At 33.1% G+C, this 27,577-nt stretch overlaps 1 protein-coding gene across 6 annotated transcripts in view; it reads left to right on the forward strand.

Moving 5' to 3' along the window:
- Positions 1–27,577, forward strand: part of LOC105198139 (TWiK family of potassium channels protein 9) — a 428,118-nt gene that overhangs the window by 134,097 nt on the left and 266,444 nt on the right. For 5 of the 6 annotated variants that reach the window (XM_026135521.2, XM_039452969.1, XM_026135520.2 and 2 more), the window contains one exon: positions 18,246–18,305. The exons of the other annotated variant lie outside the window; for it this stretch is intronic. The gene's annotated coding sequence lies outside the window, so the exon portion shown is untranslated. The remainder of the gene's footprint in view (positions 1–18,245; positions 18,306–27,577) is intronic. 6 annotated transcript variants of the gene reach the window in all.

Here is a 27,577-nt window from a genome sequence, read left to right on the forward strand (position 1 = left end):
TGAGTAAATATCGAGTTTTATTTATAAAAAACTGTGTTTTTGTTAACCAAAATCAATGTTTTTAATCATTTTTTATATCGAAGTTACATCATTATCCTTGTTATTCTTCAAACCATTATGCAGCATTGTAACATTTGTGTAAGTAACAAATATTTGTAATTATTAAGTTTTCTATTTAAAATATTGATTGTTAAGAAATTCATTGTACAAATTGTATATGGTAGACAATAATATCTCTGTTTTCTCTATTATTAGTTGTACACATTAGTTGTATATATTTTTATACAAACATATTTGTTAATTAATAAATAGTTAACGTGGCACTAAGTAGGAAAATAAAATTAATTTTGTCAAATTTCATAATGTTTCATATAACAATGTATGATTTAATATTAGAACGCCGCACAAAAAAATATAAAATAATATGATAATTTTTTATTTAAGAATAAACTATAAAATTCAATTTTTTTCTCAGTGATATGATGTTGAGGCGATCGAAACAGGTGACAATTTGATGGAGCTAGGTCCGGTAAATAACTCGTATGAGGGGAAACCTTCTAATCCAATGAATAATTGACATCCTTCGATTTTGTGATGACCGAGAGTTTGTCTGTAAATTGACTTGCCTCATCCGGTGTCCAGTAAACGATCTTCTTCTTTCAAGTTTGTCATTCAAATGGATGAGTTGCTATTGGTAACATTCCAAATTGGTAATCCGACTATGTTCTGACAACTCTTCTAGCAAATTCTTTGTTTTCTTTGAATTCTTTGATTGATCGAGACGATCTCAATCACAAAGATCGAAACTATCACTCCGAAATCACTCTGATACTATTTATTTCATTCTTATGCATCACTGCACCTTTGTCTGTAGCAGAACAAATAATTCCGCAGCTTTGGCAGCATTTTCTAAAATTAAAATACACAATATTTAATATGGTGCTAATTGAATACCATTATGTTTCATGAAATTGTATTTCCAAGTATTATAAGTATCACCAAGTTTTATATAGTTTTATATAAGTTAAAGTAGGAACTTAAAAATTCCAAAATGAGAGAAAATGTTTAAATTTAAAATAGATTTTTAATAGATTTAACGTAGGGGACGTCGAATTAATTTCTACATCTAATAATATTTTTTCGTGGCTATAGAATGGAAATAAATTCTTTCATATTTTTCTTTCTTTCCCTCTTTCTTTAAATGCCAGATTTATTGTCGATTAATAAGAAACACTTGTTATCCGGATTTGATGTTATTTCAATCCCCGGGATGAATATCGATTGAACTATCGATGCTCTGACGTATGCAAATAGTAGAAGTGCCGTATCGAATATTTTTTCACTCGCCGTCATAAAAGGTAATATTGGTGTAGTGCGGAAGATGCGTTTTAGTCGACAAATTCAATATCGCAGATTTTTATTGTTATTGTAAACAACGAGCCAGTGTACATTGCTCTCGACGTACCGTGCTACGCCGGTTTCGATGAGGTATTCATTTAATATGCATTACGTTGCAGCGCTGCCTTGATAAGTGCTGATCTGGCTTAAGTCCTCTTTTACGCGCCATCCACGAGCTAAAAAACGAGAGAAACAAAATTAATAAAAATAGGACGCTGAAAATTTATCGTAGAAAAGTTAAAATGATTAAAGTTCTTGTCGTGCTTAATATAGTTTCTATAGTTAGTTAATGGAGTTTTGAACTGATTATATTTTTTATATTTTTAATTTATACACATAAAACGTTCGACTATTCTTAATATTTTCTACATATGTATGTAGTCAATCACATAGCTCTTTTATTATTTTATTCTTGTAGTTATATGTTATGTTGTAGTTGCTATCTTTTATAGAGAAGTTTGTATCATGAGTAGCCCACTTATATTTTATTTAATAAACTTTATTAATACTTTATTAATATTAACTTTATTAATCATCAATATTTTACATTGAAACGTAAGCGATTATATTAATCAAAGTGCTGTTTACTAGATATTAGATTTAAAGTTATATGAAATATTTATTACTTAATGATTGATAAAAATGTGACGACATTGCATAATGGGTGGAAGAGAAACAGGATGGTATATTACAAGCCGCCACAAAAATAAATTTAAAGAATTAATTTAAGAAACATAGTATTTTGATATACCAAATTATATTTTGTTAAGATAAATTGTTAGAAAGACCTACAGTCACAGTATAACTGCGATTTTTTAAGATAAAGGTGAATGCTGATTTGCTTCAATAAGAAGACAGATTGCAGACAAACTGCCAAAAAGATTATACAACAAATTTCTAAAATTTTAGAATTTTAATTATAGAAGAAAATAAAATATTGCAAAAAGCATTTACACATACTATTTTTACTGTCGACACTACAAATTTCAAGTAGAATAAAAAATCATCAAAATGATATTCAAAATTTATTGCAAAATAGTTACTAAAAGTTACATTCTCATCAATCATGTTTCACTTTAACGTCATTTTGATGTTATTATGACTTGTTCTTCTACTAAGTATGTATCACATGAATTGTAAATGAACTGCAAGGCTGCGTGCAAAAACATCGCGCGAGTGCATCCGAGTACATTTTGTCCTTGTTTAACATTCGGTAAGCTACAAAGATAAAATGATATCTCTAATGTTTCTGAATGCAGCCTTCTAAAGTGACAATCGATTTATCGAGAAAATACTTTGATATTTGAAAATCTCGAGATTTCTCATGTTACTAACACGCTCACATTAACAAAATGCTATTCTTTTGAATAACTTTGTATAAATCGAGATTTATATAGCTGAACAAAAAATTAAATAACAAGAAAAATGCTTGAATGTATATACATGTCGTGATAATACGTTCAAGTTTAAAAACAATGAAACAATATTGTAATTAAATGTTAAAATGTACCTTGAAAAAGTTTCGAAATGCTCGAAAATAAAAATACCTTATAACAATTGTCAGCTACTACGTATCTACTACATAACGGCAGACAATAAGTAAATGATTCCGTTAGTAATCATAATTACTAACAATTTGATATCTAATAATGGAGATAATACAGTTCTCTACTATACTACGCGACAACCCATAATTATCACTATCGTTTATAATTGTATTTTTATTTTTACAAAATATTTCTATAAAGAAATTATTTACTATTAAAAACATTTGTATTAGAAGTTTAATTTTTGACAAAGAGATTTTTTTAATGAATTTTTTAAATTGTTATGAAAACAATATCCAAACTTATTAATTCAGACTTTTTGAATTGATATACATAACGATCTATTTTTAAATATCTTTTTATACATATTCTTGTAAATATCGATGTTATTATAGGTATTTTTTTTCTTAACTATTAACTTCAAATATGTCAAATCTTTTCTATTTGCACATTACCAAATTTTATTCGCAAAATTGCCTTCGTTAATGTTTACAGTTCAATACAAAATTTATAAATCTTTTTTCAAATAGATTATTTCAAACGCTAACAATGTTATTCAATATTTCATGAAAAATCGTGACCGAATGGATTTATCTATACGTGTATTTGAAATAATAGTCATCGAGCACGATCAAAATAGATTTTAACGGAATGGTTCCTATATCTATATGATTGCAGTTTTGTCACACAGTCCTTCATAACGGATTTGCAACAACTTGTAGCTGCTTTTATTATTATATTTAATAAATATGGTATTAAATATACTGAACTCCTTCATTAGAAACAAAATTGCCTAACAAAATGTACAAACTAATATTATTATATTTGCATACATGTACAAAATAAAAACTTTTGTTGTCACAAATATGATTATTAAAAATTTTAATAAGTAATAAGATATACGTAAAATTTTAAATTAATGTTTTAAATATGAAATGCATTTTATTGTGCGAAAATTTAAATGACAGATCAACTCTGGTTGATCTTAGTTACTGTGAACACATAAAGCTGTCTATTTAAGACTAACATTCAAACTTATAGAAAGTAAATTATGTATGTGTACATAAAATTGAATTTTGGAAGATATGGTGGCTCAATATATTGAAAAGCCAATTTTTAATTTTTTAGACGACGTCGATTTTGATGTCGATGTACTAATTTTCTAATTTTCTATTTTCTAATTTTCTAGTTTTCTAGAAATTAATTTTCATAAAGATGAAGATGTGACAGTCTTATAAACTGATTAATTTAATAGAATTTAACTGAACACGACATAATGTTAAATGCAGATTTGATAAAATATTATTTAAAAGGTGTCAAGAAATATTTTTGACTATGATATTTTTAAATATGTTTATTCTAAATTTTCAACAGTTTCAACAATTTCTTTTCACCAGGTAAAGAAAATAGAATCGCAAAGTGTTCGTGTGAATAATGTTAAGAGTTTCACAAATTATACGTCTAGTTCTGTATTCAACAATTACGATGAGTTATAGCTTCTATGCTACGTGCGCCAATCTACAATTGACGAGTTAAACGCGCTAACGCGGTAATTTGATCTGTCTCTCCCATGACGGAATATCGGAAAACGGGAGAATAGTCAGAGTAGTGAGTCAGTTCTGAATACGTGAACGAATTCGATTCTTTGTTTCGTTATTTTATTCTGCGATTTTTTTCAGCGATCACTTTTTGTTACGCGCTGTGCGGAATCCTTGTATCTTACAAAAGGTGAGCGCGAATATCGATGCTGGATCCGTTTGTGCAATTAGCACGCACGCTACGGGACTGCAAATGAATCAAGCCTAATTGCATGATTCGATTTTCATCTGACGTCCTTCCCTCGCGCTCTCTAATAATACATGCGTGCTATATGCAACATGCAAGCTATAGTCATTTCCATTAAGCTGATGCTTATGACTCTGGAGATAGCATGTTAGAGCACCAACTTTAGTGGATATGCATGAAATTACGTTTAGCAGTTCTCTCACGATAACATACATTGTAGTTTGTTGACCTTGTCGTAATTCTTGTGTTTTTATTTTTTTTTTAGCAGATAGGAAAGCGTTGCTAAGTGGATACTGATCGCTTAAATCAAATCTTATATTAAAATTTTATATTTTTATTTAATATAAGCAATATTTAGTCATAAAAATATAAAATAAATGAGAAATGAGTATTATGAGTATATGAGAAAAAATTTAAAAGGTTACACTTTGTTACGTGCGTGTTAACAACACTTAAAAAAATCAAGCACACTTGAGTTTAAGTTATGATCATCTTGTGCTGCTGATAATAATGTATAATCATGCAATTTTATATTTTACTGAAATTTTATATTTTTTTATAAAAGAAGGTTTATTGTAGAATATTTTACATTCATTTTATATACATTTATTAAAAAATTAAATCGACATTTTTATAAAATCTATCAAATTTCTTAAATTAAATTAACAGAAATTTTTTAAAAAATATTAATGTAAAAAATTGATAAATGATAATAGGAAAATAATAACTATAAAATATAATATAATTATAATAATAAATAATAAAATACTAATAAAAAGAACTAACATAACATATGAATAAAATTATGTGAAAAATAAATTTAAGTTGATTTTATTTTGACCTCTTCATTTTTCTATTATTATTATTTATTAATTCTTACATGTTTGATTTTTTAAAATAAATTATTAACAAAAACATTATTTAATGTTAATAATTTTTTTATTTCTAATTTTAATATATTAATTTAGGGTAGAGTAGTAATTAATTAAAAGTTAAATAATCAAATTTTAAAGTTAATAATTTTGAATTTAATTTATTGTATTTAAATAAATAAATTAATTTTAATTTTAACTAATTATTTTTAAAATATATAAATTTTAATTCATCTTTTTCCAAGTTAAAATTTTATTTATTAAAAAAAATAAATTCCAAAATAAAAACTACATTATTATAAAAAATAAAATATTTTGTTATTTTATGCAAACATAATTTATAAATAAAATGAACAAATATTAAATTTATTTGATTATCCGTATTGTAATTGTTTTGAGTAATCTAACTTTAAACTTTTTACGATCTTTTGATTTAATATAAATATAATGCTTTTCAAAATTAACTTTTTAATTTAACTGAAGTTAACTAAATCTTAACGTAAAATTTTTAACTGAGTTAGTTTTCTGTTCGTGTGATATTTAGCATAGTTCCATTAATTTTATTAGTCGTTTGTTAAACTTATTTTAGTTATAAAGAATATATTAACCTACTCAGCTATGCATAAATTTAATTTTTTTAAAAAAGATATGATTTAAGTTAATAATATATTAATTTTTTACTAGTGAAATGTTAAACATTGTACTAATATAAAGCAAAGTAATATAGAATTCCCAATTTAAATTAACATATTATTCCTATATAAATGTATATTGAGACTTCTAATTTATGTAGGACTCTTAAGAAACACATTAGCTATAATATTTAATTAATAAAAGTTTCCAAATTTTTTTTTTAATTTAACTTTAGTTATTACAAAAAATTATTAAGTAGAAAAATGAAAGGGTTTCGAAAAAATCAAAAAATGGAGTACAATATGGAATACAGGTCAAATTTCAAGAATAGTAATGTATAACACACAAAAAAAGAATAAATTTGTTTATTTATGTAATATGATCAAAATGCAGTTAGACATATTTTTACGGTACAATGGCACATAAGAAACAAAAACATTAAAAAATGTAAAATTAAATCTTAAATTATTATGTAAAATAATGTAACATGAATATTATTTTTTAAAATAAATATTATTATTGATAAGAAAAACAAATGTTTATATTTTTGTACTTGCATAATCTATAAAATAACAGTTTATATAAAATAAAAAACTATTGCACATGAGAAATACATAAAAAATATGGAAAATTTAGGAGGAGATATGTAATTATGTATTTTATAAAAATATAAGAATATTATAATATATTCCATATTTTCCATTTTTAAAGTATTTTATATTAAAAATAGATAAATTTTATATTATCTGCACATCTTGTTTGCATGACAAACGAAATCTTCCTGCAGCAATAAAATGTAATCTACATAACATTATTTATACAAATTTATTGAAAATTTTTATGTAAAGTACACATTAAGTAATTTACTTTGAGCTTATGGGAACATGGTTAAGAGAATGTTGTGGTATCGCCAAGAGTAATAAAAATAAGTAATTATCTTTATAGAAGAAAGTTTATGCTGTACAAGATTTACTGTTCATTGTAATATGCCTTGCAGCAACTGCAACAATTTCCGACATTTTCCACCTGAAATCATGTTTTTTTTTTTTTTTAAATAGTAGCCTAGTTTAAATTCTTAAAACATCAAGCTTTCTAACATTTACCTGCGCACAGATCAATATCAAAGAAATATGTATAATAGAAAATAGCTTTAGTGGTGCGGATTTGGTAATCCCCCTGTTTCGATTATTCTGTGAATAAGATATATAGTTAAAAAAATACGTTACAATTATATTATAAGTTATTATCTCGAAAGATAAATAAAAGACTTAATTTTATATATACATATGTACATCACTTAATTATTATATATATGCACAATATGACGTAGTTAAATTAATTATCAATGCTTATACGCTCTCCTTGTCAGTTTCTCATTGTCTTTATTCTAGTTAGTTAGTAAGATATAGTAAAGTGATACCGTACCGAGGTGATATATCTCCCTAGTAAAGGATCGTAAAGCCCTCATCAGGTATTATCCATCTTGCGTGCCGTCTTAATTTGACGCCACGCAGCTACGCGGAACTGCCTCCTCAAATTGAGTATTCTCGTAAAGGAAGCGGACGGGCGACGGGTCGCCGAAAATGTGGATATTCTACCTCCGAAACCATCCCTGGCACGGTCCCTCATTAAAATAGTTAAGCTCTATTAAGAAGCGGCTAGGTCCAGGGTGCTCTAAAGTAACACGTTCTATTGTACACATCAGCTCCGTCGGTGGGACGGTTGATAATAACGGGTGGATATCATCTGGGAAGTTTAGCGTAACTGTAGCTGCGAGCTATATTACGTCAGCCTCGTTGATGGGCCCTTATGCCAGATTGCGGAGGCTGCTCGTTAAAGCCGCAAAAGTTTTCAAGTATTTAAATTTTGAACGCATAACGTAGTCTACGATTCTCTGATAAAGTCACCTTAACGTTCAGTGATGTAAGTCAACGATTTCGCAGACACTAGACATCTCGTCTCCGGATTCTCATATGCCAGCCGCATTAAAGCTATTCAAGTAAGCAATTTAAGCGTACATGTTGGCTGTAATGTTATCGTTATTGCCAACGTAAATCACGCTAGTAGAAGCTTGCGAGTAGTAAACATTTTCAAATGCGAACAAACGTGTGTGATTTAAAGCTGTGTTAACGGACGCATTCTTTTTGCGAGATATGTATGTACATTGGGGTGCATAAACATGACAAAGAGTATCTTTATTCTTGCACGCACGTACAGGACCAAAAGAGCGCGGTTCAAAGGCACTGTCTTGTGAAATGCTGCGATAAAACGGCGTTGATAAAACCGCGCAAACAAAGTACTAGGTTGCTAGCATGACCAGTTGCAGTTGTCTTCAGCACTCGAGGGTATCTCGAGAGAGTGTCACGTGCGCGTCCAAGCTCGTCTTCACCTGCAATTTCCGGATACCGTCACCGCTATCAACGAGCGAGATCGCCACGGCATCGCCACATGGCCATCTCACCTTTGTGGCACGCAAACGCTATGACTTTTGTCGCATTAGCGGCTTACGAGCTGACGCGGACCATCTTGACGCGGCGCAGATACGCCGCCTTACCGAATCTACGCTGCGATAAACCGGATTCCAATTTTGTGCACGTTTACGATCAGGCAATGTGAATAAAATAATTTTATACGACGCGTATGCTTTTGCGTTGAAATTGCGTTTTTATAATTAAATTACAACACTTTTATTATTAAATAACGTTTTTATAATTCTGCACGAATCTAATTTGCTATAATTAAATTAAACTATTATCGTTGCATTTTAAATACAACGTTGCTTAAACTTTTTTAAGGAAAGTAATAACAAGTTGTACAAAAATTTGAAAATTTTTAATTTAGAGAAAAAATTGCAATTTTAACTTAATTATAGTTTATAGGTGCCAACTATACATTTCATTTTATATTATCTATTAGTTAATTTTAGTACATAAATAGTAAATGACATTTAAAAAATATAGTTGTATTTATTATAATTGTCATTGCATTTACTACATGAAAATGTTTACTTTTTTTAGTTTTATATAGCTTTTAATATCCATATCTTGATATCTTAATACATTAGTATTTAAAATTTTTTAAATTAGTAGAATTATAAACATAATGCTATTATTATTATATTAGTCTTAGAGGAGTAATGTATAATAACTATAAAAATGAAGAGAGAGTTTAATTATAATTATTGTTATTTATTTAAGACCGTGAAGCGTATAACAATTAAAATCAAGAAAAGGCTAGTGAATTTTGCTCAAATTTTATAGCACATTTTATAGTATAGTATATTATATTATTCATTATAATTTATTTTAGTATATTTACATTTTTTAGTTCTTTGAACTGTACGCAGCATATTCATTGATCTAGAAATGCAGCTTTCAAATTGAATCAGAAAAGTAATATCATAACATTAAATTTATAATCAATTTAATAGTATTGATTCTAAAAAACATTTACAAGATCTCTCATTCTGAAAAACTATAAAATATCAAACTCTTCTCTCTCAGAGTGTTGCATTAATTAATTTAAAATTATTTGAACAAAAATATATACGGTAAAAATAATGTCTGCAAACGCAAAAACACACGGACAATTCAAGTGTGTTTAAAAGGACGATTAATTCCGTCCTAACGGTTTTATATGCTCCGCAATACTAACGTGTCTCTATAAAATACGTTGTCGGACCCTGTTTTGCATCGTGTAGCGCATAACGTGTTGATATGCTAAGTGAAACTTTGTATGCGGTTTGCAAATCAACGGCGTGCCGCTGGTTGGTGGTGGTTCTTGTTCGTTCGAGTTGTCGAGAACTTGGCGATCACGTCCTCGATGTTGTAAAGAATGTTTTATCTAGGATGGCAGTTTGACAAATAAGAACATTGTTTATTGAAACGTCACGTACGAATATACGTATGTACGTTGTTTCTAAGTTTGCCATCCAAGTTTGCGCGTCTGTGCGAGTTCCCGACTTTATTCATAATAATGTTCTTCTGCGTGACACCACTAATTTATGTTATAATTATAATATCAATTAGAGTAATTAATTCTTAAGATAATTATTTAGCATTAAAAAAATTATTATTTAGCAATATTGCAGTGTAAACAAATTAGAATCGGCAATTGCAGTTTTAGTATGTTTTAGTATGTGCACTTAACAAAATGCATAAGCTTGCGAATTAGTACAGGATAATGTAGGCTAAATATTTTATAATAATTTGCGCTATCGGAACACTATGATTTAGTGATATGTTGACGGAATATTCGACGCAGTAATTATAGACGTGCGATTTGACGCAATGCGATCACGCTTGTGGTGCGATTAACTGGTTAGTATGAAAATTACACATGCAAATGTATATGTATAATTTATAGTTAGATCAATGTTATCTATCGCGCGATTTATTTATCTATCGTGCGGCCATTCTCACCGCAATGTGACTTCGATCGTTGCAAATTAGTTACCACCTATGACATATACGCATCGCGGCTATGCTATTAATATCGGGATAATTAATATATGAGTTTACAAATACATGTAAATGATGGACGTATAGATTTGCGGATTTAAATGTAAAATCCCCTGCCATTATAGAAATCTTTTGTCCCGTGTAGCATGGATAATAATTGCATAATAACAGTAATCTAAATTAGTGGGTATGAAGAATTGCGTGTAATCCATACGAATATCTCCATGAAAATTATGTCAACTGCGGCATTACGAAACTGTTAGTTTTACGGAGTGCATAACCTTTCTAATGGCTTACAAACTTTCCTCTGCGAAAGATTTTAGAGCTCCTCTCTCCTATCTATTCATTCAACCCATTTTGCCTCTTTTATCAAGGTACTTTCAAGGATTTTGTTAAATACTCTCAGATCTCAGGAACACGGCCCAGTTTGTCTGTGCCGATGTTATTTCGCGACCACTCTGCGGCAATCGTAGACCTGTTATTCTTCGGGATGAAGCTTTCATGATTTTTTTTCGATTTAGGAAATATTTCGGCCAACTATTGTACCTAATGTATCTAACTATTGTATCTAATGACTCAATGAACATTTAAAGGAGGTTTTAACATAGGATGAATATGAGACAGATAATAAATATATAATACGAAATTAAATATATCAAAAATATCTGAAATAAATTTTATTAACTTTTACCGTTTTGTTTTGACGGTATCTAATTTTAAATATAGAAAATTTTATACATAAAAAATATATGTAAAACCTTATCTCCTAGAAATTTTTTCTTAATTTGAGACATTTGCATATAAGACAGAAAGTTAAAAATTCTCATTTACATACACACACATACGTAAATAAATATTTACGTTTATTCTGATGAAGTTTCACGTAAATTGATTATACAGTTTGAAAGAACTTTATATTTTTCAACGAAGAAAAGCAAGATCTGTCAATCCCTGTGTACAGTGACGTGGCAACGTTATATGATTACTAGTCAGTAAAATTTTGATTTTGATACATTGTTATGTTTATATATATAATTTATTTATGTTTTGTTCCGTACATTGTTTTAAGAGCAAAAGGCATGTATGAAATGACTTGAAATGACCAAACTAATTTTAATATTTTTGAATGCTAAGGATGCGTTGCACTATTTGAACCGAATGCGCGTATGCGGTATTAATAGCTCTTAAATATTGTAATACTGTGACATTTAATACGAAATATAAAGCGATGTATTTTTGATGTAACAAGTAAAAATTTCTGATGAAAAATGCTATTTATATGCATTTAGTTAAAAATTTATTCTTTTCTTTATTCCTCAGATTAGTTTTTATCTTTTATTTTTAAGATAAGTACAACAGTAAATAAATATTATGTTCCTATTTCGTTATTGGTACATTAAATGAGCGTTTTATAATTTTTATTTTATTAGTCTTTAAATACTTAATAACGTATAAAATAAATAATAATTATATTTATTAGGTAATTAAATACTGTTAATAATGTTTTTAATTATTATGTTTTACATAATATTTTAAGAATAAACTGTTTATTGACTAGGAAGTAATGTTAGAAGCTCCCTTTAATTATCTATATTATATCACTTTAATTTCATTAATATTTAAGGCTAATTGAATATTACAAAATGCAGAATATATTTGGTTGGAAATAATCTATTACCAGAAAATACTATAAAAAATGTATTATATTACATAATATCAGTGCAGATAAATATTAATTTGAACATTATGTACATTGAATAATGTCATAAAGCTTGATGCTATAATATAATTGTTATTATGCGCAATCTAAAGTGGTCAATAATTAATTCTTTAATTATTAATCATTGTACATTAAAGAACATTACATAGTATATCATATTCTATTTGAGTACAATCTGCATCTACGCAAACGAGAATCTAATACAAGAGATCGAATTTTTTGTTATCATAATTGCCCGCGATTTTTTGATCGCGTCGGGTAGATGGTAGACGTTTAATTGTCAAAACTTTGTTACTACGTGCGTACGTGGCTCTGGACCGTTTAATCTCGTGAACTGCGGATTCAGGTGTACAAATTTCGTTTTCTACCGTGTATGTATGAAAACGTGATCTACACAAACGAACCGTTCTCGCGCGTGCCTACGTACGTGTGCAAATTTGATCCACCCTTCAAGTTCAGTACGTGGGTAGGCGTCAGACCGTGATCCCTTACAAGGAAGATTATCCAGCGTAGGAAGTTCTAATTACTATCAAGGTTACGTTGACGTAATCCGCTACGAGATGTGGTGTGAAGTATCCGTCCTTAACTAAACCTCGTGTCCTCCAAAAACATCGACGCAAGAAATGTCGCAAGTTTGATTAAAAGGATGCGCCCCAAAGTGCTGAGGCAGTGAATATTAAACTCCATGTTGAATTACCATAACAAAAGGATATATGAAACATGTTAAGTGTATACGTACTGAAATATTACTGCATTGTTTTTATTAATTATAATTGATAATTAAAAATTGTCTCTCCCTGTGTAACGTATATTGGCGTTTCATTGGCTTCAAATTTAAGATCTATTTATTGCTATTAGAAGCTATTCGCTGTATATTTTTCAAGTGACACTTTGCGCTTTACGAAATGTTACAAAGAATTAAATTTATAAAGAAAAGTTAAGCTAAATTAATGTATAATGCCGTAAAGTATTTAAGTGCGACGTAAAATATTTAAGTTTTCTTTCTTGATAAGAATGTTCTTCAAAAGAGTCGTATCGGGTATAACGATGGCTGGAATGTCAAGGTAAGCGATAGTTGAAGAGTAAGAAAATTGAAGTTTATCAAGGATGCTGAAAAGAAGATCGCCGTATTTATCGAAAAGACATTAATGTATTTGAGAGAAAAAAAAACGGGACGTTAACGATGTGCAAATATTTTTTTTCTCAACTTACCTCTCAACTGACTTTTTCCAACATTTTTTTTTTTTTTTTTTTTTTTTTTTTTTTAGTGCAAATCGATCGACGCATCAATGAAGGCCGGAAAACTTTGTAAACCTTCAAAATAATGGCACTAATAATACGAATGGCCGCATTTGCGCGGCGTATAATGAGAATTAAGACGGTTTTAAACAATGAGGCCTTTGTTATACTCCGCTACATTATTTCACGGCGCAATGCAACATTGCTGAGCATTATTTAGCCATGTAACGTTACAAACGTGCCCCGCGCCGCAGCGCGATATTATGGCGCTAAAGTTAGAGAAATTAATAGTGTGTCACAACTTTGGTTTAATCCTTGTGTTGTAAAAATGTGCAACTTTGTTAACTAAGCAATTAGCTTGTATATCCGAGTTTTATAATTCCGGGTACATTTCGCAGTCATATTAGAATACAATTTATTATTATATAAGCCGGGCGCATGTCCACCATCAATTAAGGTAGTTTACTCCCGTCGCGCTATTTCGTTCCTATTTATTTTCCCTCTAACTATATGATACGCGACGTGACAAAAAAATTATCGCACGGCCGCGGCACGCCATTAAAATAAATTATTGCCCCTTCATGTGTGCCGGCGCTTTTTATTTTCTGACAGTTTAGCGGCGCGACTTGAGGGCCGCAATATACCGCGCGTACACACATAAATTAGCGCGATTACGCCATTATCGAGAACGCAAGGAGGTGTCCGAGGAACCTTTCGTGAGAGATTTTGTCGCGCGTGAGAAAGCGCGTCGATTATAAGCCCGGTCGCGCGCACGGGCGTTATCGAGCGCGCCGGAACGCGGTCATAGTTGTGCATATTAATTGCAACGTAACGCAATAGAGAACGAACCGTGCTGACGAATTCCACGCGCATGCAGCAACGCTAATGCATCGAGACACGGGAGAGCGTCGGTCGACGGGGCGAAAAGGGCGGGGGTGGTGGTGATAACGGGCGAGAAACTTGTCACACGCGTGTAAATAAGGCGTAATGTATGGGGCTTACCGTGAGGCCGCGGACCCGGGGATTATCCCCTGCGCAAGCCGCACGCACCCTTTCCCCGTAAATGGAATGCAAAGTACATTCGGGCGTAAATCATGCGATAGAAACGGCCGGTAAACCATTGCTCGTGGCGCCGCTCGCCGCCGGCGCGAATCGAGAAGATTGTGACAATGATTCAACGCGGGTTTATGGCACTCCGTGTAATTAAGTCGTATCCGACGCGGGCATTACGCATGCAAACGCCGCTTGAATTCGCGTTCACACATCGCTGCCGCTCGCGAATTAAACGCAATCGCGGATCGTCCCGGAAAACTCCATTGTAAGTTTCTTTCGCGTGTCGCCCCCGCCCCTCGTGTTTCTTGTTTTAATTTTTTTTTTCTTTTTTTTTTCCCCGCCGGTTACCGTAATTCGACGCCGTCGGGCGGCGGGGGTTAATTTTTCGCTGAATGCGAGAGAAATTATCACGGGCGTGTTATACGTGACGCAACTACGTGCCAATCTACGTTTTGTTCGCGCTGTGAAACGTATATCCAGATGTCAAAACAATTTTATGCCGCTTCCTCGTCTTTGTACGGGCGCGGATTCGTTCCCCATCCAAGTCCGCGTTTTATTGTCTTTGTTATTGTCACTGTTATACAGATTTTTTTTTTTTTAATGTATTTTATTTGATACTATTATCTCTTTAAAAAAAAATGCAGTTAAAACTAATAAAAGAACTCAGTACTAATTGATGGATAACTGATCATTGATATTGATGACAAGTCAATGTATTGAAACCAATTTTTTACGCGTTATGAGTTTTACTGATAAAAAAAAAAAAAAAGAACTCGTCAAAATATTTATTCAGTTCTGTCGAGCTTTATATTGTGATCAGTGATTGATAACATTTCTGGGTGTCCAGTTCAGCCATCAGTTTTTATCACTTAATTGCTCACACGTCCAAGTCTTAGTCGCCATTAAACATTACTTGATTTCTGCAACAGAAACCTGACACTTCGCTATGATTTATGAACACTATGTTAATGAATATCTATAAATGTGATAAATCAGTTCAATAGAAATGAAAAAGATGAAACACGTACAGTTAAATTATACTTTTGTTTTTATAAATTAATGTATAGTTACGATTCCTATTGAAATTGCACGTGAAATAATTTTTTTATTATTAGCGCGCGCTTTTGTGTATAACATATTGATTATTGTATAATAGAATTCTAACATGACCGGAAGTGTAACTACAAATTAAAATAGAGGACTTTTAGAGAGATGATATCAAATGAAATAGATTTTTAAAAAATCTGTATAACAGCGACAAAGACAATAAAACGTACGCTTGTATAGAAAAAATTCGCGCCCGTACAAAAACAAAGAGGCGGCATAAATATAATATTGATTATATATAGATAAAATGTGGCCGGAATTCTTTTACAATTAATCATGTAACAATTTATGTGAATAAGATACATTATATGTATAATTATATAATAAAGTGCGTGTGCGCTCGTGTGTGCGTGTAAAAGGTTTGTTTTTTCTGTGCTGGGGAAAAATAAAATAAACATTATTTGTTATAGTTCTCGAGGCAAGAAATTCGATGGTGTTATTAAAACGTTACGTCATATGACGGAAACACATAAAAATTGAGTTTAAATCGGAATAACGCGTGACGTCACAGTCATTAGCGAGACAAGCTGCTACGCTACATGTATCGATGGTATATACACTGTGCGATACATCATGTTTTGACATTAAAAGTGCAGAATATTCTAGAAAAATGCCACATTTAATAGCGATGATATCAAACGTAATGAAAAGTGCGCTAACTATGTGAAGCAAGTCTAACTCGACGTAATTGTGCAAGCGATAAATAAATACAGAAATAATTCAATAAATGTTTTTAATTTTTTTCAATTCACGATAAAATACAACTTTCAACTTTCTTTGTAACACTATACGTATTACACATTTATTTTATTACTACTGTTGTTTGTGTAATAGTGATTTGATTGTAGTTAAAAATTATTGCTAATCATGATTATTAATATTGACTGTTAAAAACTTATTGCTGTTTTCGATATTTTGTTCATTAACATAATTAACAAATTGATGAAAAATTGAGAATTTTAACTGACGATAACAGTAAGTGATTATCAAGGTTTCTTAAATTATTAACAATTGATATTTAAAAATTGGATCTCAACTAAATACTACATAATCGGTATCGAAAGTATTGAAAAACTAGTCATTAGTTACTGATACCGTCAGCGTCTAATTAATTTTTAGAATGATAAGGAAATTACGTATAAAACAGAAAGATTGCTGAAATATTTTATAGCAAAATCACAATATTGCAAAAATATTGCAAAATGCAATATTACTGCAACATTACAGCAAAAATGTTTGCCTTTAAAAAAATTATAACGCAATATTACATTGAGAGAAAAAGTTGTTAACTCGACTTGTTAACTCGAAGTTTAAAAATTTTGTAGAAATTTTTAAACTTAATTAAATTTTGTTAAGCATTTATGTATTTAAGTCAAATATATAAATGCTAAAATTGAAGTTTAAGTATTTTAATAAATATTTAAGTTAATTACATAAATAATAATTAAATTAAAAAAAAATTAATTAAGTTGAAAAATTTAGTTAAGTTAACAACTTCTTTTTTAGTGTACAATATAATTTAAATTGCTTTGGTGATTTCTGATAAATGATAATATTTCAGGCGCCATTATATGTAAAAATGCATTTTGGCACAAATAACTTTCAAGAATATCATGTGTCTCTGAATTAATTTTTACCAAGAAGAACCAAAAATTTTATTGTCAAAATACATCTCATTTACCTTTGTCTTTAAATTTAACGCTTGGAACTTATTTCTTCAAGGAATTTTAGAATGTAAATGAAAAATCTCATAATGCTGCACGTCTTTTATTCTAACTTGTGTGGTTTTTTAATTACGAGAAGTAGAACTCCGCCACGTTCATCTCTTGGCGGTAGCGCATATTGCTCGCAGGTAAAGCATAAGACATTGTTTTCACAATATTTTTTGCTGCAATATTGCTGAAGTAATATTGCAAAAAAACTTCGTAATGTCTTTACAATATACAATATTGCAAATTTTTATACTGTATGAGTGATTATTAAAACTGAACGTTAACTAATAAGCATTATCAGTGACTGAGTCTTGTAATTAGTTTCCGGTTAATCAGTTCTTTTTCTTAAGGGTAATGAGAATTATCCGATTAATAAATACAAGTTAAAGAAGCACTTTCGATATTTATGCGTTACATCAAATTTTATTGTAGACACTTTTATGTAAATATATTTGAAAGCACGTTCTCTCTCTCTCTCTCTCTCTCTCTCTCTCTCTCTATCTATCTTTCTCTTTCGAACCCAGAAAAATTTTAGAATTCGATAAATTGCAGCGGCTTTTTTATGCGAGACGTCGACGATATCGTATCAGACATTAAAGTCTGGCACAAAGCCGTTGGATAAGCCTGCCTTACGGCTGATCCTTTTTCCGTGTCACTACACTACCTTTATCTCTCCTATTAACTTACGTTCTCTCACCACCTCTTTTTTTTTGTAACAGGTGGTGACGAACAGACTCGTGGGAACGGCGCGGATACTTCCCTGTGAAACTCGCCGCGAGGTGAGTGTACGCACAAATTTTTAATTTCACGAGCATAACGAGGCCGTAATTTATAAAGGCCTCCTCTCGACCGCGCCTAGGACTTTAACGAGGGCATTAAAGCGGTTTCAAGTCGCTACGTATCTGGAACGAATTACGTACACCGTCGAGAGTTTTTAAGAGCCGCGGGAGAGCATTTTTCGATGGGCATGACGTGCTTTTTCGCGTAAAACCCTTAAACTGCGTTATTAAATCCACCGTTGTTCCGTAAAATATGACTTTTGCAGTAGCGGGAGTGAAACAAACTTCGACGGGAATAATAACTCTTAGCGTTACTCACGCGTTTGCAAGAAAATCTTTTACGTCTCTCACAACGTTTTTCACTTTGACGTTCTGCACGTTTGAGCAATGGATTTCTCATATATTAATGCACGCTTGTCTGCCAGCTCCCTTTATCGTAAATTTAATCACATTTACGTACACGTCGTTCGGAAGTTATTTGAAATTCCGCCGGCGGCGTCAACTTGCGCGCCTTTTGGCACCCGTACTTTTAAAGTAGCCTTAAATATTCGTCAGTCGCTGCGAAATTTATCTCACTCCCGCCGTATCGTCGCGATACATTTGCGCGATGCGCGCGTTAGAAATTACACTCCCATTAACGGAGTCGCATTTTAAATTTTAAATTTCCTTTAGAATTTTACTCCTGACGTCATTAAGGAACCGGGGGATAAGAAGTTCGACAAAGAGCCTAATGCGCGGACTTCGAAGGAAAGAAATAAATTCGCAGTATGCGAAACTGTCTAGAAATTAACCCACTTAAGAGAGTGGACGACCGCCGCGGATGCAAATTACAATTTTCGTGCATCTTTTAACGAAGTATCACAGTTTCGACCGAGATAATACGGCGCGGCCGGAGTTTGGAAGATAAATAAAACCGACTGCGCTACCGACGATACCATGGACCATATTCATTTTTTATCTTTAGCTTAATCCCCTCTCCCCCCCACGTAGCCTAGCGTCGCGGCACTTTTAATGGAAATTGTGTGCTTTCACTGCTAAGACTCGCCCGAAAGCGCACACTTAGTATTCATATTGTTTTCGCGAATGGAATTTGCTTTTATAAAAAAAAAAAAAAAAATTACTTTGTACGTACAGGGGAGAGAACGAATTTTTCCGGAAAATGTAGCATTTAATACGCGACGTAATATGCTTACTCGCTACGCGAAAATGAATTCATCGCGCCAACGCATTTTGTAGATTAATATTTCATCGATGGGTGCTTCATTTAGAGGCGTTGTAATACTCGTAAACTAGCACGTTATCGAATTAATGCAACCTGTATCAACGATGATATGCAAGTTTGCGTAAACATTTTGACACTGCTGAGAGTGCACAATTTGAAATTGTACAGCGCGATAAGGGTAACGCGATCCTTTCATTCGCGAACGAATACGTACGTATATGTAATTTCAGAAATTCGAAATGGCGAGACCAACGACGCATCTGGTTCTTCAACAACGCATGCTGTTGACACAGCCGTATCTCGCGTATGCTATTCCCAAATGGCACCGACGGACCAAATTATCAATCGCCATTGCCATTAATGGCACGAACTTCCCACGAGACACCACTACGTGCACGTACCTGAAACCTTAAATTTTACGTTCTCGTAAAATTGACGAACACAGCAGTATATTTCGCGAAGAAAGTAGGACTACCGCAATTACCGGAAAATTTTATTGGCAGCGTAGACAGTTACAATGCGTACGTCAAAAAATGTTTAGAAAATGATCATAGTTACGCAAGAAGAAACCAACTCCCAAAATTATAATTTTTGAATCATTGTAACCGATGGGTATTCCGTATGTTTTTCTACATCAAACAAAAAAGCCTAAAATTAATAAAAAATAGTTTGTATTAACAGTTTTTTTACAAGGTTTTTTTTGGAAAATTCCCCATTTTGATTTCGTGCAGCATTTTTTTTTTAAACGTAAAATTCAAAGCTTAATTTTAAAAGAAAATTTATATTTCTAAGGATAAATAGTCCGAGCGCTAGTGTTTGCGCGGTATTCAGTGCGCAAGTTTCTTTACTGTTAAATTCGTAGTGTCGAATTCTATCCAATTTGAGTTATATTTAATCATTCTTATAGGTCGTCATCATTCCTACTTAATATGTCGTCAATTGGAACTAAAACAATGAAGTTAAACTCACACTATAAAAATGTTAAATTTAATTTCTTATTTACTAACCATAGTTAATGTGAACACCATGTTAATACGAACACTACTTACTTAGAAACTGAGCCCTCTGGCTATTTATTCTTGATAATTTCTAGAGTTGAACTTTATTTATTTATATTTTTATTCATGATTTTAATTTATATCTGTGGAAAGTGTTAAACCTAATATTTTTTAAGTTTATAACTTTTTATTTACGTTTCTTATTGCAGGAAATTATAATAAACTAAAATAAGAAAGATAAAATTTAAAAAGTGGCAATAAAACTTCGGAACACTAACGATAAAACAATCCAAACGTCGTTTTTCAAAAGCGATTCATCCTTCAATTTTATGCTTTTCTTTGCCTTTGCTTTAAGTATTAAGTTTGTTAGTGAGTATCTTTAAAAAAAATTGACTGTGCTTGACGCCCTGAACGATTACGAAATATTTCAAACACTATCTACATTTTTAAATTACACATTAAATATTATCTGCATTTTTCACGAAACGGATACCGTTAGTTGCGGATTGTTTCTTGCATAACTGTGGCCAAATATTATCGATAACATATTCTTTATAATATTTCGCCGTCAAACTTAATCGAAAGTCGTGATTCAACTTTGCGTTAAGCAAATTCGTTATTCTTCTTCAATGATAACTTGCAAGATTGTGCTTGATTTTTTATCCGTGGTCACTTTTAATTAAAGTTACGGCATATAGTCTCCTTCATTACACGATACATCGTGTCGGAACTCCCGGCGAGGGAATAGCAGTTCAAATTGCATGCAGTTACGCAATTACGAGGGTTAAGACGTTATCCTTAACGAGAATCCTCAAACTGGTCATTTAGCTCCCAGCGAAATGTTAAAGGCGATGGGTCGCGCCTTTTAGACCTTAAGGTGTTGACACAACGTCGTCTTGCAGTTTCGAATCTCGCCTGCCATTCGTATTGTACCGCCTTGCTTTTACAGCTGTTTGCCTCCCTTTGCTTCTCTTTGCCTTTCCCTCTTTCTCTCTCTTTCTCTTTGTCTCCCTACCGTTTCGTTCGCCGTTCCGTCGGTGTGTTGTCACCGGAAGTGCAGCACTGGTTGACCCACATGTCCCAACAATGCTCGTTGTCGACTGGCTGCAACGACCACATCGACCGGCGCTGCCTTGGTTTCTCATTCGCCGTTCCCTACTCGCTCACCCCCTTTTTTCGGCGTTCTCTCGACGTTGCTTGCTCGGTCGCGTCTGTGTTTAGTCGTCCATGGCTTTCTCTCCTCGATAATTCCTCGCCTTCCCCTTGCTTATGCAGTTTCCGGCAGCGCGCGAACAGTCACGGTCGGTTGGCTAGGGCGGATTTCTTAGCGAATATTTTCCGGATCGATCGATACGCCGCCGGAGGTGAAATTCTCCTTTGAATTCAGTCGACCATGTTTCGGGGAAGTGAGGCCGACGAAGCGATTTGCTGAGTGCTTGCCGGCAGAATTAAAACGGCGCTGTATTTACCGGTTCGGTGCAAAAACGATAATCGCGATGTAATATTGATCCGATATTTGCATTCCAGGACGCGCCTTGCATCGTCCACGCTGTGAATATCATCTCGATCTCCCGACGCGGAACGCATTCGATTCAAAGTGTGAGTTTTGCGTTCGCCGTGACTTTATATGTACGTTTCGGGAAAGTTCCGCGGATTCTCAAGGAGTTTCTTCGAAGTTCTTGCAAGTTTGGCACTTTAAGCAGATACGTTGTCAATTCATTCTTTATTTGAGGATGCGTAAATCTTCATTGCGCAGTAATATTACATATACGTTATAGTTTCCTATAAAAGATGAATCGTGCATATGAAAAATGTCAGTTTTCTGTTAAGAAAACAAGTTTTAGTTTTCTCCTTTTAAGTAATGGCTATCTTCGCAAAGAATACTTCCTTAACAATAATCTCGAAATATACTCATCATTTATTCGAAGCAAGTAATATTTATTTAAAATAAATCATCTGTGTGCACAGAAAGATTTTTTTTTGAATTAAGTAAATATTACTCATTTAAAATATTTCACAAGTTCATATATCTGCAAATTTATTCCAAATGTATTCTGATCTTAGTAATTTATTATTTTAATCAAGAATATTAAGTTAAAACAAAAATTCAATTTGCTTATTACTTTGACTTTTCTTCTATATAAGTTTATAAAATTCCTTGAAAGAGTATAAATTCTTTTTTCAGTGTATGATAATGAATATTTTAAAAATGAGTGCGACGAATATATTTTAAGATAGTTATCAAGAACACATTTTTTGTTAAAGATATAATTGTTACAAGAAGGAAAAGGTAAAACGAGTAAACGTTTTTCTTGGCAATTGAATTGATATTTCTTTGTGTGTACGAGCGGAACAAGTTTACACGCTTAGTCACGAAAATGTACGAAAATATTAAATATGTCCTCGCGATATATTGGTCGTTTGATAACATCTTGCTTTATATGCGGCACGAGATGCATCCTGAAATATATAACCTTATTTTATTGCGTTACGGGGGCGGAATATATCGCGGGACGAATCTGAAACTAATGTAACAGCAAGCGAATTTGTGTGCTGCCGCATAACAAATTAGCTACCAATTATTGCTTTATTATAAACTTCTAATAAATTCGCCCGCCTCGGATTTAGAAAATGAGCAACTCGAATTTCGAGTTTAGATGCTTCATTATCCTGACACGAAAGTTTAATCTGAAAACGCCGCCGCGCTTTAGTATTTCGTTTTGTCGATTTGCATAATCGGAAAATTTATTTTTAGCACGTTATTATTGAAATCCGTGCGGAAGCTGAAATCCTAGTTGTTCTAGGAAGAAGAGAAAATACAAATTTATTCTACTAAACGGTTTATACGTGTATTATTGTTACTGGTGACAGGACGCATGTCGCGGTAATTTCACATTTTCTTTTTGGCTCTTTACCAAGACTCTTACTACACAATCAGCTGACATTGACATCGAAAAAGAGCAAGTATTAATTGTTACACGTAAATTATTTAATCTTTTTAATATTTCAATAATTGATTAATTACTTTCGAAGGAATTAGTAAATCCCAATGTTGAAATTTGAGGAACAAATCTCTCATTTTATCTTTATTTTGATCGAAAAACTGATTTCACATTTTAAAATTATATGCAAATTGTTTAATAATTCTTAAGTAATAATTTCAATAATTGATTAATTACTTTATTTAGAAGGAATTACTAATCCTAATGTTAAATTGAAATTTAAGGAACTTTTCTGTTTTATCTTCGTTTCGATTAAAAAATTGGTTTAATATTTTAAAATTACACGCAAATTATTTAATCACTTTTATGTAAAAATTTCAATAATTGATTAATTACTTTATTTAGAAAGTATTATTAATTTTAGTAAAATTTCAAGAACAAATCTCTCGTTTCGATTGAAAAATGGATTTAACGTATTTATTAATATTTTAAAATATGATTTTACGACGAGCGCAAGCTCGTTGTTATGATTTAGTTTCTCATATCATCTTTGGTTGTCAAGGCAGATCTTGGATAGACGTCTCGAGTAACAAAGCCGTCTTCGAGAAGGTTTCGCTGACGGTGGGATCGGCTTGGCTTTCATCACCTCGCTTTTCTGCAACGACAAGAGAGATACGGATACTGTATTAAAATGCAGCGCTACTTTATACGCTGATAACGACGGGAGGTCGAGTATAGGATTGTTGTCTGGAAATTGATACGCGATCTCTCTTTTTTAATAGAAAAATCGGAAGGTACTGCAAAATACGCTTGACGGAGCGCCAGCGAATTTATCGGCGCGTAAGTACGAGCGGTTTTAGTCGCCGCAGGATTTAATACTCGTAAAATAAACGCGGCCGATTTTGTTATCTCCGCGGCGATCCTCCGCTTTTCAAGGGGAATCTTGGCCGCTTCTCTCTCCCGCGGTCTTATCGGCCGTACTTCACGCGTTTATGTGTCGTCGAATTAAATTCCAGATAATGCGCTGTAAATTTGCTTGCCTTGCCGTACGTCCGCGCGCGTCGCTCGTACGCCCGGCGAATTTATCGTCCGCATTAATTTGACATTTAATTTTCCGCGACGCGCATTCCGGCGCTTCCGCAATTCTCCGTGATGCGCTCGAAGTGAAACGTTGCGCTTCAGAATTGTTCGCCGAGCGATTTGTTTGTCGTGCAATTTCGTCCTGTCGTATTACCGGTATAATTGGCTGGAATTGCCGTGATATTGTCTGAATCCGCGCTGGGGTTTGATCAACCTGACGATTTCATTTATTGGGATTCTTCCTTGAGCGTTTTTAGATATCGGACGATCACCGCGTTGATTGTATTTTCAAATGCAGGAATATTTACGAGGGTCACTTGGTATCACTGTGAAAGTTATCGGCAGTTAAATTAGCTTGGCGATATTTATTGTCTACGTCCTTTATTCGCGTAAATTTAATTCTTAAGATGTAAAGGGAGATGTACTTTCCTGGTGTCATCATGGGTCTCTCGATTTCGATCACTTTTTCATCTGTTAAAGTGACAAAAAAATGTTTACGAATTTATGATACTTTTTTATAATTCTAGGATAAATACACGTATTCCTTTCTGGAATGGAAATAAAGGAGTATAATTTAATTATCCTTGAAATTTGCTAATAGAATACGGATAGCAAATAGTGCATTTTATATAAAAAATCTTAAAAAAATTTTTATTAATTGTTATATGATCTTATAATTAAAAACGTAGATAAATTGAATGCAATTTATATATTAGAAGAAGGTCATTAATACTGACATACCACTTTACTTTTAAATTATATTTCTTAAACAAGAGTTACCAATAATTGAGTTTCAAACCGTAATACGAGGAAAATATAAAAGAGAAAAAAAATAACACAGTTTTAGGAAATATGTAAAATGATCTAATATCATCAATAATGTATTCACTATTATTTAAACAATGTTATTTGAAAACAAGAAAATTGTGTAAATTTTATTCTCGCTTTTCAAGAATTTATTTTTGGCAGATTTTATATAGAAAAATGAATATATGAGTTTTTGTTTTGTTAATAATTATTTAAGCAAATCTTGCTTTTATCAGTACTGATGCACCGCAATATTTATAAATGTGTTGCTTTAGGAGATCTACATCGATGTTAGCGACCTTCCTCTATAGAATATCGGTTTGTTGATTGAAAATTTGATTGTACAATATCATAGTACGTTAACAGACACGTTGCTGTAGAGGAAGCATTAGTCAATCTACTTCGATCGATATGAAAGCCCTGTCCTCCTTTCGGAATCCATTCACGTACGTGCGAGTGCATGTAACACACGGCTGCATTTCGACACCATCATTTCCCTGTCCGATTGTTATTTTAATTAGTTTTTTAAACGTAAACGAGCGTCTCTCCGGGTGTGGAATAGAAACTAGCTTCTCGCCTAGATCGTCGCCACGATCGCGATCGTGAAAGAAAAAAAAAGAAAAACTATCACGGGGGTATGGAAAGGATGGATGAAGTTGGGCTTTGTAAACGCGATCCGTTGGCACTCGCGAGCCCGAGGCTCTCTCCGAGTGCGGATTCACCGACTCGGAACTCCGTCCTGACGAAGGCACGTCCCTGTGAAACGATCACCGCGATTCGGAACGTGACTTGAGAGCCGAGGAAGCTGTCGATAGAAGCTACCGCCCGACGTTCTTTAAATTTTCGATACTTTTCGGACGTTGATGCGCTTGCCGCTTAATCTCTCCTGACGTGACGGAACTGATGCGGCTGCATTTGCTACGTGCACACAAAAGATGGGGAAAATGCTATGTGCGCCGCCGCATTTGCCGCCGCATGCTGAATGTTAGCACTGCGTTGTGCAGTGAAACTTGCTCGATCTGAAAAATGTTTGATTAAAGACGGACATCTCCGAGGTATTTAAGTATCTTGGGAGAAAAAAAATCATTTATTTAATTGCAACATTCTTACTTGAAAACGGAGCAGTGAAATTCAAAGACGTAAACTGGGTAAATAAATCGTCGGCTAAAGTAAACGTCGTTAACGAGACTTTAAGAGATACGATAGAAAATGAAGAGAGAGAGAAAGAGAGAAAGAGATTACGCTCAGGTTGTTTTATATCATTTTTCCTTCGCGAGTGGCTGTAAACGCGAGATACATTTTACACAAGGTAAATTACATGCAAGACCGGCTGTAATTAAAAATACGATTGAGACTTATTCAGCTGCAGGTGCCGGCCCCGGCTACGCGCGAATAAATCTCACGCTGTTATTCATGCTCTTCAGCGGCTGAAAATTCAGTGTTGCACTACATAAAGCTTTAGTTGAAAGGCACTCCATAGCTCGTAAATAACAGCATTATAATCCGCGAGAAACAAGAGTGAGAAGTAAAAGCGACGTCGGGGACGGATTTTGTCTGGCGTGGCCAAGACTTTCGCATATTATTTACGACACTATGCTACGGGCTGCCAGGAGTATTTTTTCTTCCGTTACACGCTGGCTCCCCCGTTGATCTCCCCCGACCTTTACACCACTGCGCGACCAAGTTGGTAGCCGCCCCCGCTGCTGCTCTTTATCTTTTCGGTTCTGCCCTTTCCCATCCGACGTCGGGTCAAATCCCACTTTATCGCATTTTTCAGAATAAATGAGAAAGCAACGAAGGCAGAAACGTGGCCTGAGAGAACTGGGAGGGAGGAACTAATGGTTCTCTTCTACGTGAATTGGCACCGGGCGGATTCTACAGGTGACGTTTCGTGTAAACGAAACAGCTGGCGGAGAAGGGAGCGGTAACAAAGAAACCCTAAAACTCGCTGTGTAGCGTAACTATAGCGGAGCATTTCAACGAGAGTCGAATATTTTTTAACCAAATACGTCATCAACTGGATGGGAACGAGGAATGGTTCGACATCGCGAGAGTGCGCTATTTCTCTTCGCTCGCGGATCCCTTCGATCCCAGTGAAGATAAGTTGAGCTTCTCGATAATATCTAGTTGGCGTTTTCCGAGTTCGAACAATTCTAAATCGGATGGTTGTTGAGGAAAGAGGTTCCATAGAGATATACCCGGCGTAATCGCTGGAATGCGAGG

The sequence above is a fragment of the Solenopsis invicta genome, chromosome 8, assembly GCF_016802725.1.
Source record: "Solenopsis invicta isolate M01_SB chromosome 8, UNIL_Sinv_3.0, whole genome shotgun sequence".
NCBI lineage: Eukaryota > Metazoa > Arthropoda > Insecta > Hymenoptera > Formicidae > Solenopsis > Solenopsis invicta.